This window comes from Ambystoma mexicanum, chromosome 4p (assembly GCF_040938575.1).
Source record: "Ambystoma mexicanum isolate Mex_15411 chromosome 4p, UKY_AmexF1_1, whole genome shotgun sequence".
In the NCBI taxonomy this organism is placed as follows: Eukaryota; Metazoa; Chordata; class Amphibia; order Caudata; family Ambystomatidae; genus Ambystoma; species Ambystoma mexicanum.
In genome coordinates, this window is record NC_090927.1 from 70,112,229 (window position 1) to 70,125,181 (window position 12,953).

A 12,953-nucleotide genomic window follows, 5' to 3' on the forward strand; every position below is an offset into this window, starting at 1 on the left:
AGGTGAACTGGACGAGAGGACTCCACACCCCAAAACTACACAGGAATCACAAGAGACTTAAGGTAAGTAAATACCCAAGCCAGCACAGTACCTCAGCACAGAAGATTTTGTAGCAGGGGGACTTCAGTAACTGCAGCTATAAACCCGGTTGGTGGATTTCTTGTCATGGTGACTGAAAACAGGACCTTGGAAGGGACTTTGCAGCAAGGATCAACAGGGAAGGCTCTAGGCAAGGTTTTCCTCATGGCTGGATACAGCTCTGTGGATTTGGTGACTTTTCACGAGCACAGTAGAAGACAGAATATCGGTGGTCGGATTCTTGTCGTTACAAAGGTCCATCACTCTGGTGAAGGGACTTTTCGGACTTGAATCGGGTCTCTGGAGATCCAGCAGGATGCCCACGAAGTTTCAGTGAGATTCTGAATTTCAGAAGGTCCCAGGGTATTGGGGTATTGCATCCCTGCAAAGGTTGCAGCACAGCGCGAGATGGCTCAAAATGCAGTTCTTCTTGAGTCTAGTGGGTCTCACAAGGCTCTGGGTCGTCATTTTTGGAGTCCCCAGGTCGGTTGGAAGGAAGGGCTACAGCAGGCTCCGGTTACACAGCAGGCTCTGTAAGTAATCTCGGCCGCTTTTCCTTCATCATCCTCTTCATTTTTGGTTCCAGTGGTCGACTACCTCTTCGGCTTCCAGGTACAGGCTCTTATGCAGAAACCCAGCCAATCAAACAGCCTTGCAACATTCAAACTTGGGTGGGGGGGTGTCAATCCTTTCAGGACAGCAAGCCTTCCAGTTTGTCTTTCAGCCTGAGTGCAAGATTACAGTTCAAAGGGCTGTATTGCTTTGGACCCCCTGCCTCGCTTCCTGCCTTCAGACACCCTGGAGCCTGGGCGGGGAGTCCACAGGATTCCCACTGAGGATCCAATCCTGACCAAGGAATTTCCTGCCCTGGGTGTCAGGACAAGGAAGAAGAAAGGACAAGGAACACTAAAATGAAAAAAAAAAGCCATGGGCCATTTTGCTAAAAACAAGCACCCATGGGTGCCTTTACCAGAGCTATGCAAACAGCCCGCGGTAATGGTGCACCGAATGAATAAAAAGGTTCACTGCCACCAGCCATTAAAGTTAAGTTTGTCCTTGTAACATAAATGTTACATTTAAAATGAAAGGGGATCTCAGTATCTCCCCAGCACTCCACATAAGGTTGGGGGGGGGGGGTGCTGGCCTCACTTAATAAAATCTAAAAGGGATCCAAAGATCCTTTCTACCCTTGGGAAATGTAGCTATCACAAGGTTAGCCCATGAAAGTTAAAATGGGAGCCCCTAGGGCAACCCTGCAACAATAGGTATTTATTGACAAAAAGTTTTAAAACCCAAATGACACCCATAAGAAGAGAAAAGGTTCCCACTCACAGAGGTATAGGGAAAAATAATCCACCAGTAAGAGCAAAAGGTTCTGGGGTTGACACGTGCTAGGAAGATTTATCATTGTTATGAAAATCTTACCTAACACTGCGGGAGTCCTGCAAGCCCTCTTTGCCAGTTGCTTGCAGCAGGAGCTGTGAGGCGCCGAAGCATGCCAGTCACCACGAGACTCCATGACACCGGACGGTGCTCTCTATATCCTCTGCGAGGGAAGAGCGGAGGTGTCGAAAGCCGTAGAAGACCAAAGGAGCTTCCGCATACAGCCAGTGAGTGGAAATAGGCAAAAACTCATACCGGGAACATAAAACAACTGCTTTTTGGATACCGATGAACTGGAAGTTGTACTGAGCACTTTTTAATGCCGAAACGAGTAATCTTGAATATCGAACAAACTGAAAGACATTTTAAACACTCTTTAATGCTGCACAAAGCAAAGGCAAGTTATGAGTACTTGTGAATGGAATGAAAGCAAGGTGATGCAAGCAGCAGATATCACGGAATGAATTGTTGGAAATACAAGAGTTGGCAAAGCCAAGAGAATACCAAGAAGGGTATGTAATTATTGGCCAAAGCTAAAAGAGTTCCAGGAACTGCAGGTTAAGAGCAGACATGTACTGGCAAGAGTCAGAAGAATACAGAAAGTGTAACAAAGTGCATGGTGGCCAACCAAGCCACAGTAAAGTGTTGGAAGAGTGTAACACTGAGAAAAGAAACAAACCACACTGTCCAAGGAAAGCCGTGGGCAATTGTTGATGGAAAGCAGATGAGAAGGGGTTTCGGTTGCATGACCTGTAATGGGCGGTCCGACTGTGCCTAGACCGATTGCCCCCCTTTATGGAAAAAGCCAATGAAAGTATATATTGTTTTGCAACAGTCGCATATGTAATTTTTGAAGTCAAGAAACTGACTTACCTATGTGAACCAGTGAAAAGTACTGATAAGAGCTGGGAAATATCCCAAAGAATTGTGTTTTATAAAGCTGGAAGATTTGAACTCTTGTGGAAGGGAACCCTGATACTTCGTGAACTCTTTTGAACATGGGGAAGGGGAAACTGATTTCAAGCTAAGAGCTGGAAGAAGCTTGGAACTTTGTTTTTTAACACTATTCATTTGATGCTGACATTCCCTAAACATTGTATACAGTTAATTGTGAGGGCAAGTACAGGTTTTGGATGCAGACCGATTGTTGATTTGGACTTCCTGATACAGACTATCCTTAGTTTTCTTCAAGTAGGGAAATCCCAACTTAGCATAGGGCAAGTTAGGCTGTATTCCATCCTGACATTTAAGTTAAGCTTTTGAGATCCAATTTTGAATCTGTTGTCTGTCTACTTCCTGATGCCTTCACAGTATGCAGACTGGATGTATCCTGTGCTGTGCATGCCTATCAGATCCTCAGTGTTCTGTGCCAAGAGCATAGAGACATGTGTATCCGAAGAGGAGTCTTGTGTGGCCATCAAGCAATGATACATTTGCCTGGGCTTATTTCCATTGTTTTTTTTAAAGGTGTAGTGTTCTCATGTTGTATGTTGATTGGTGTCATTTGCCATGTGAGGATGGCTTGGCTTAGTTGCTATTCATATTGCTGATTGAAACCTAGAATTTGAGTCTGTTATTGAGCAAACCTTGATGGATTCTCTCTCTCTTGCTTTTCCTCTCTCTCTCTGGCCATTCAGGGTCTCCAGTATGTGCAGGTAAGGAAGATAGCAATGCAGTGTAAAGCCTGAATGTGTGAGTGAACATGGTTGCAGAGCTGTGGCCATTGCTCTATCCACTCAGTGTAAGGAAACTTTGCCCCGCCGGGGTCCAATACTGCTGATGAACCCTCTGGAAGTAGATACTGTACTCCAAATGAGGCTTTCAAATGGGGCTGCCAGAATTGGGTATAATGCCCCAGATGCGGTATTGAATGGCAATTTACAGCTGAAGATGTTATGAAGATCAGTGCTAGATACTTGGAGACCTGATTTGTGCACTATTGCTCCTCCTGCCTTTTGCCTGTTGGCGTGCTGCAATGCCTAGACTGGAAGAATGAGGTGGGCAAGTACGGGTGCAGATGACTAAAGAGCTGGGCTTTTAGTGATCTTAAGCAAATGTAGATTGTGATCTAGTACCAAATAGGTTGAGGTCTGAAGATAGGCAGATCTAATGTTGGGGCGTGGTGAGGTGGAAGGGATACATTGGGGAGATTGTGAGTTTTTTAGGTGTCTTCTGCTGTTGAGGGGGACATGTAGTGCTGATCCCTCTAAGAACACCCAGAAGAGGCCACTGGTTGAGATGTGGTGCTTTGCCACTTGCTGGTACAGCTGAGGCAAAGATGGAGACATTAATGGTTTGATTGTGGGGTAGAGTAGGTGTGACATCTTTATCTACCCTTTCAGCAGTCATGTTTTAATAAATGATTGGCTTTTTCCACTTGCTTAAACCCAATCTACACACAAATCAACACAGATTGTGAGTCCCTTTATCACTTCTCAAAATTACCACAAGTCAAAATACATGTGCTGAGTTACATTTAGAAAGCTAACATGTCCTTTTGCTTTTACAGCTGACTAAAGCATACAGAAAGAAGCAAGATGGTGGCCTGTTAATGTGCCTCAAAACACCAACAAAATGAAAAGGTTCACTAGGAAAGAAGACTAAGATATCCAGGAGCTCCAACAATGGCATGGTTTGCAGAAGCAGAGGATGCCCAGAAACCTCAAGAACAAGGAGTGGGGATAACTACTGCTGAAGGGGATTTATGTTGTCACATCTCCACAATCCTATGTCGAGAGTCAGGTGAATCAGGCTAGAGAATGGCTTCTTAAAGTAAACAAAGTAAATGGGTCAACAGGATACCTGATGTAAATCATAAAGCATTCATTTATAAGGCACACGCTATTTACAAAGGGATATGAATGAAGAATACATGGCCTAGCACTGCTTTCTACAACACATCACTTACCTCATTTGAACACGGTGACCATAAGATAAAATAATTGGAATGTGCTTGGTGCAAGAAAATACAGGACCATACAATTAACCTGATTCAGCATGAACGGAAAATCACTGGAGAAGATTTCTTAAATGAAAACTGGAATGATCGAGAAACATGTGCAGCTTAATTGAAATAGTTGATGGATGTTGCAACACATGAGACCTTAAAATTTGCTATTCCTCACTAGATGCAATTATAAAGAAAGTTACTTTCTGAGAATAATATTGAACATTATACAAGTTCAACTCCGGAAACAAGGTTAGGTTTTCAATTATATTATTGATTAACAAAACGTAACTCGGAGAAATGAACCCACCCAAAAACAACTATCGGTGCACTACATGTCAAAAAAGGTTCAGTTACAAAAGTCTGCTAGTTCTGCATGAGAGGACCCACACAGGAGAAAAACCTTATCAGTGCACTGAATGTCAGAAAAGCTTCAGTCAAAAAGCCAGTCTAATTCAACATGAGAAAACCCATACAGGAGAAAAACCTTATCAATGCCCAGAATGTTACAAAAGCTTCACTCAGAAACTCACTTTAATTCACCATGAGAGAACCCACACAGGAGAAAAACCTCATCAGTGCACTAAATGTCAGAAATGTTTCAATCACAAACCCAATCAAATTCAGCATGAGAGAACCCACACAGGAGAAAAACCTTATCAGTGCACTGAATGTCAGAAATGTTTCAGTCAAAAAGCCAGTCTAATTCAACATGAGAAAACCCATACAGGAGAAAAACCTTATCAATGCCCAGAATGTTACAAAAGCTTCACTCAGAAACTCACTTTAATTCACCATGAGAGAACCCACACAGGAGAAAAACCTCATCAGTGCACTAAATGTCAGAAATGTTTCAATCACAAACCCAATCAAATTCAGCATGAGAGAACCCACACAGGAGAAAAACCTTATCAGTGCACTGAATGTCAGAAATGTTTCAGTCAAAAAGCCAGTCTAATTCAACATGAGAGAACCCATACAGGAGAAAAACCTTATAAATGCCCAGAATGTCACAAAAGCTTCAGTCAGAAACTCACTTTAATTCAACATGAGAGAACCCATACAGGAGAAAAACCTTATCAGTGCACTAAATGTCAGAAATGTTTCAGTTACAAAAGTCTGCTAGATCTTCATGAGAGAACCCACACAGGTGAAAAACCTTACCAGTGCACCGAATGTCAGAAATGTTTCAGTCAGAAACCCCATCTCATTCGACATGAGAAAACCCACACAGGAGAAAAACCTTACCAGTGCACCGAATGTCAGAAATGTTTCAGTCAGAAACCCGATCTAATTCAACATGAGAAAACCCACACAGGAGAAAAACCTTACCAGTGCACCGAATGTCAGAAAGGTTTCAGTAAAAAAAGCAATCTGACTCAACATGAGAGAACCCACACAGGAGAAAAACAAAACCTTATCAATGCACAGAATGTCACAAAAGCTTCACTCACAAACTCACTTTAATTCGACATGAGAGAATCCACAAAGGAGAAAAACCTTATCGGTGCACTAAATGTCAGATAAGCTTCACTCAGAAATTCCCTTTAATTCGACATGAGAGAATCCACACAGGAGAAAAACCTTCAGTGCACTGAATGCCAGAAACTTTCAGTTACAAAAGTCTGCTGGATCAGCATGAGATCCCACACGGGAGAAAAACCTTATAATTGCAGTGAATGTCAAACGATTCAGTGACAAAAGCAGTCTAACTCTGCATGAGAAAACCTATACGAGAATAAAACCTTACCAGTGCACTGAATGTAAGAGGAGTGTCAGTCATAAAAGCAGTCTAACTCAAGAGGAGAGATCCCACACAGGAGAAAAGCTTTACCAGTGTTCTGAATGTCAGAAACGCTTCATTCATAAAGCCAATCTAACTCTACATGAAAAAACCCACACAAGAACAAAAGTGTAACGCACAAAAGGCTAGAAAAGATTCAGTGAGAACAAAGACCTAATTCAGCATTAAAGAGCCCACGCATGTCAAGAACCTGACATTTACTGACACAGAATGTCAGAAAAGCTTCACTCACAAACTTGCTTTAATTCAACATGAGAGAACGTACAATGGAGAAAAAAACTTACCAGTGCTAAAAACACACACTTGGAACATCCTTACCAGTGCCTCGAATGTCAAGAAAGGTTGTTACAAAATGAATCGTGCTCAACATGAAAGAGCTCACAGAGGAGAAAAACCTTATGCATGTACAGCATGTCAGAAAAACTCAGTTTACTTCAATATGCAACAACCCACATGGGACAACAAATGTGTCCAATGCAGGACACCTGCAGTAATATAAAGTGTATATCTGTATATGAGAATCCACTCAGGAGAAAACTTAATTAGTGGAATGAATGTTGGACTGCTTTTCTAAATGAATATTTTTCTAACTCTGAGAAAATCCTTCAGAATGTTTCCAATGACAGAAAACTGTAAGCGATAAAACGACTAACTCTACATGAGACAATCGACACAGGAAAAAAACCTTATGAGTGCAGTGAATGCCAGAAGAGCATCAAAAGGAAAATCACCTGACTCGGTCTGAGAAAATCCACAAGGGAGAGTAATCCTGTCAGTGTTTGCAATGCCAGAAAACCTTAATTCCCAGAACAGATTTAAATCTGAACCTGGTAACCCTCAAATTGGAGAAACATATCCGGGCTCTGAATGTCCCATAATCTTCAGCCAGATAAGTCATCTGACTTGACATGAGCAAGCCCATATTTTGATATTCATGCGAGAACAATGCACAAATTGACAAGAGATCATACATGATCAAACGATGCTCACCTGGCAGTCAGAATGCAGAACATGCTTGGGAGGAAATGGCAGCTCTGACATCCAGTGCTTCCCCGACGGCTCAAGAGCTGGGCAGTAATCCCACAGGGGTGAGTTCAGAGGCAGATAATCCATGTTCTTGTTAGGAGTGTATACATTAGGGCAGCCGTACCCCAAAGGAGGCTCAGACTGCAAGTACTCCAGTTGAACTTTAGAACTCTGATGTCTTTGAGCATAACATGCCCTAGATGAGATCTGAGAGGAAACCACTTCCATATAAACTTATACATGTAAAGCACATGTAATTAAAAACACATTTTAGAATAGTCTAGAGGTCAGAGGTATCAGCTGCAATGGAAAAGGTCTAAAACAGCTAGCAATCATTTTAACGAGGCTAATTCCGATATATTCAAGCCTTTGAAAGAAAAACATGCTTCTTGAATACAAGACTAGATCAAACGGCCTTAAGCTGAGAGCAGCACCAGGAGATAATGAAAAATTATTCAGGCACACCCTCTTCTTTAACGTTGTAATGCCAAAACGGACTCCAAAAGAAGATGGTGAACAAAGCATTTACAGTGGGAAGCTGAAACTGGACATGAACTTCCGAAGACTGATTTAAGTTATTTAAGATAATCAGAACTATGAAGTCCTGTAAAAGTTGTGAGGTTGTCCTCTGGCACAGTTTTTAAGTGAATTTTTTATCAGAATTTCCCAGATGAAAAGTAGGTCGAGGGTCAAACCGTGAAATTTGGCGAACTGCAGTCCATTCCATAAAACCTTTCTTGATTTTAACCTCAAAGTGCAACAAATGTATTGTGAACCCTAGTGGGAGGTATTCACAATGGTTTAATATAAAATCCTCCAGCTTATAGCAAGTGCTAAAAGCTATGCAGATTCCATAGGCATCCAATGGTTTAATCCCCGGTATGAAAATCCCATCCTGGTGAAAACAATTCGGTCTTAGCAAGAAGGTGAGTCAGAAATGAAAATTGGTCCCGGGAACGTCAAATGCTCTGATTACAAAAAGATGGCAGCTGATGCTTGGAGTATCGTGTAATAACAACTCTCCTAATTTTTGGGCATTAGTGAATCATATGGATGCCCTGCAAAAGAGTTACCAAAGCAACTTAATGGCAGAAATTGAGTGGGTAAATTATCAGAACTTCCACTATAAAAAGCCACCAATTAAAATTTGCTTTAAAATCCTTAATGCAACTTGGGAGAAGAGTACTCGGAGAGTGACATATCCAAGCTGATACACAAAACATCCTCCTCTAGGGCAGCAGAACGAAATGGTTTAACATATCGGGTTCTAAAAGGAAATGTAAGCCTGTGGTCTTTGTTGTTGGCCCTGCTGTTTCAAGGGATCTTGGAGAGGAGACTTTCCCTCGTCCCGGAAGACTTCCATCATTCTCCCCATTTTCAAAGGCAGGTGGGAGGGGCTGAACGGACCCGGCTAATTGTCTGATTGCCCTAGAAAGTAAGTTATTTGTGGGGCTGCTGTTGAAGGAGCTAGACAAATGGGCCAGACCAAGAAACCTCTTGCCAAAGTTTCAAACGGGGTTCCGCAAGGGGCATTCTACAGCATTGAATGGAACAATAATGGGGATCCTTAGTGAAAAAAATCCTAGGTACAGGGGGTGGGGCAGTACTATACAAGGCCTGGATAGACCACTCTAGAGCCTTTGTCCTGGTCAATAGGAGACGTCTTTGGGAGAAGCTGGAAAGTTGGGGGATACCAACACCTCTGCTGGCCTCTCCACATGGACACCATGCTGAGAGTCAGATTGGATGGTGTGGGACAATTATCAGATCATGTGAGGTTGGAGAGGGGAGTAAGACAGGGGTGGGTGGCGTCCCCCCTCCTCTTTAACCTTTACTTAGTGGGCCTGGGAAAGGCGATGGATGCAGCAGAGTTGGCTAGACAGAAAATTGACACATGTCCGATCAGATGGTTGGCTTACGCTGATGACATTGTCCTTTTGGATAACACAGTGGTTGGGCTCCAGCACCTGTTGAACTCATTGGGGACTTATGCAAAATAAAATGACCTGGTAATTAATCTGGGGAAGTCGAAAATAGTGATCCTTAAGAGACGAGGTAGACAGGTAGCCACATATAAATGGATTTTGGGAGACCAAACCATTCTGGTGATAGAAGAAGTGGTCTATGTGGGGTTCACATTCTATGCATCTCCGAAGGCGGGCCAAATGAATCTAGACTTCTGCGAGAAGATCTCCCAACTGAGGAAACTACTGGTGAAATATTGCAAATTCTCCATAATCCCTGTAATCAAATGTTATATAGCTAAAGTGACCCTAAGTCATTTTATATGGCATATAAGCTAAACCTCTGTCCTGGCAAATGAACTGGCCGCGATTGGAGGGTCAAATATGGAAGAATGTTCTTGGCCTCCCTCAGTCTCCCAAAGGCCAGTTTAAGATACGAGTTAGGCCTAAGATAACTCAGATCACAGCTTGTTTCCTTATATCGATTTAATAGTGGCCCCACAAGTCAACTTGCAGCATTCTTCGTCGGTATTCTTATCTAACTTAAAACCACTTGTACTTAGAACACTGACAGAATGCGACGGTGACATCGATACTCTTCTGTAATCCAATGAAGGTAAAATAGGCAATGGAACAAACAGACTGGATCCACACAATAGATGACATGTGTAAGCAAGTTCTAGCTGAATCATCCTCGCCATTTGATAAGAAAATTGGCTTTCTCCCAAAGTACCGGAGGCATTTTCCTGACTGGAAGGGGAGACAGACCTTCCTAAGGGTCAGACTAAAACTGATACACACTGGGGAGGTGCTGTCCTGTTGGGGTCGGACTGGAGAAGCACAAAAACTCTGCTCAATCTGCGAGGTCCTGAGCCGGCAGTCCATTAAACATATTCTGATGGAGTGCAGGGCACTTGGGATGCAAGGGTAAGATATCTCCTCCGATTTGTAGAGAGAGAAAATAGACTGACATCAGATATGTTTTGGGGCCGGCGTATAACAGGCCATGAAACATCACTGACCGTAAACGTTTTCTGGGTCCTTTAGACTTGTGGTATGGCATAAAGGTTGACATCATCAGTAGGAAAGATATACCCCTGGGCAGTGATTGACAAAGGCATGAGACTGAACTAAGGTGAATTATGGAATAACCTGTTTTTAAGGTTTTATGTGACTTTATATTTATGTTTTTCTTTTGTATATGTGAAAAGAAATTTTTGGGTAAAGCACAATAAAAAAAATATATAATCTTCTTCTGTGCACCCACTTTGCTGACAAAACTATGAATATTCCTTGCACTGCAAAAGAGGTGGTAAGCCAGATATAACACTGTTACGCCTAGTTGTACCACCTATTTTTGCACTCTGGGTACTTAAAAAAAGAGCCCTTTAGGGACACATGGTAATGTGCCATTGACGGGCCGTTCTAAACATTTCCTTGGGATGGGCATCTGCAGATGGAGTAAGACAAGTTAATTCAGCAGAGCAGGCTCTTATTGGACATGCTTACATCATGTCACTGCTGTACATGATTTCCTGGCGCTTGGTATTAATCACTTATATAGCCATGTTAGAATTGTATCTTGGCCTGCAAGCGCCAATTTCAAACTGTTTGCCTTTTTACCCATTTTATTTTTTTAAGTATGCTCTAAAATGCAACATTTTATCCCATTATTTAAAAAAAATTCAAGGGGGGAAACCCCCTGAGCCCCCTTGGACTGTGTTGGGAGCCCAGGGACTGTGTTGGGAGCCCAGGGACTGTGTTGGGAGCAGGATGGGCGTGAGCACTGAGATAGTGGTGGGAGCAGCATGGGGAGAGGCCAGGGTCTGTGATGGGGTGGGGAGAGCCCAGGGACTGTGTAGGGGTGTGAAGAGGGAGCCCAGCAACTGTGATGGGAGCAAATGGGGGAGCCCAGGGACTATAACAGAACCGGAAGTGCATTCTCAACATTAACCCATTGTTTGGGCGTATGAGGGTCAAGATGGTCCACCAACATCCTAAATTACTCTGCCTTGTAATATCTCCACAAATTTGGGAATCCCACACCCCGGCTTCGCTAGGCAGTATGAGTGTACCATGTGCTATTGTAGTCTTTGTTCCTTTCTAAAGAAACTGCGACAAAGCTGTTTGAATTCTCAGGAGAAAATCATTGGGCACTTTAGCTGGCATCATCTGGAATAGGAATTAAAACTTTGGCAAAAGCATAATTTATTAAACTGGAAAATGGGTGAGATAAACACCTAATCTAAATCTAAGATGGGAGCAAGCTACGACCATAAAATAATAATAATACAGTCCTAATAGAGTCTCATCAATTTAAAAAGGGCATATACTAAAAGAAAAACTATTGCCAATCCTTACCGCTATGCTACAAAAGATAAAGAAGTGTTCACAAAAGAATAAGGCAGGATGTTATGGCCAGGGTCTCCCTTCCCCATGTTTTTTTAGCATGGGACAAGGTTGGACTCTTACAGGTCATTTTCTCTATATCGGGGCCTTCTGTACCCAAGTCTCTTCTCATGCAAAGTCTCTTGCTTCAAAGGGCCTGAAATGCCGAAAAAACAACAAAACAAAAGTTCTTTCTGGTAACCTTCACTTCGTGATTATTCTTCACCCTAGGATTCAGGACAAAGCACTTGCCAGTTTAAACGTAGGCTTCTGAAGGGCTATAACGTCGAGCTGGGTCACTCTGTTATTCTATGGCAAGTGCATGCTTCACAATATCACAGTTCGCACAGCGTTCCCCTCAGCTTGGCGCAAACACCAGTTTCACAATTCCCTCAGTTGGGTTCACACTTTCCACAGTTCACAATTTCTACAGTGTGTCAAGGACTTTCAATTGTACAAGGAGTTTGGCTTGACCCTTGTATGACCACCTTGACACCTCATGCTGGCCTTCTCAAAGGCCTCCTGGCACTTGTATTTTCAGTACCTTTTAGCTCAATGCTTTCTTCTTTCAGGAGAGGGGTACCAGCTGGGGACCTTTCAATGAGTTCCCACGTGGCGCTGGACCACTCTCTCTGGCACCAAGTTTGTTCACAAAAGACCTCTGTATCTTAATCTTGCCAGTGCAACCTTGAGTCTAACACAGTCCGGCCCTCTATCAGGTTCTTCCAACTCACCGGCTGTGCTGAACTTGTTGGCGCTTCCTTTGCCGCTGGAGTCAAGGACAGTACCACAATGGAAACTGCGTCTCCCTGCCCTGGCTATCAGTGTGGGAGGGTTCCATGTACCGCTGATATTCATCATTATTTGTCAGCTGCAATTCCCAGTCTTATGTTTCCTTTGTTGGAGGCTTCGCGGGTCTGGGTTGAAAAGGGCAAGGGTGACTCCATACTTGACGTCCTTTCAGGTCTCGCAGGGTTGTCCTATTGGGAATATATCGGGATGGGTGTGAGTGGCTCACAGTGCTCGGTGTAAATCCAATAGTGCTGCTAAAAGAGATGACGAACGACAAATTATTTGAAAATAACAATAAAGAGGGGCAAATTATCCTAGAGATCTGCATCCCATGTGACATAATGATTTGATTTGAAAATTTGTATTGCGCATATCCCTGAGGAACCAAGCAGCAAGCTGCATCCAGGTGCAGATGGATCTTCGAAAGAGGGGAATACAGTATAGCTTTGGTGTTAAATATGCTGGATCCAGGCCACGAATGCATCTAAAACGAGGCACAGCAGCTTCAACGGAGTCCGCTGCTGGACTGGCAGCCAATGAAGACTTCTGCGAAAATCACACTGACGATTTC

At 43.0% G+C, this 12,953-nt stretch overlaps 1 pseudogene; it reads left to right on the forward strand.

Annotated features, from left to right (window-relative positions):
- LOC138453005 (zinc finger protein 84-like) overlaps positions 1-10,454 on the forward strand; it is a 169,292-nt pseudogene extending 158,838 nt beyond the window's left edge.
- The last annotated feature ends 2,499 nt before the right edge of the window (positions 10,455-12,953 follow it).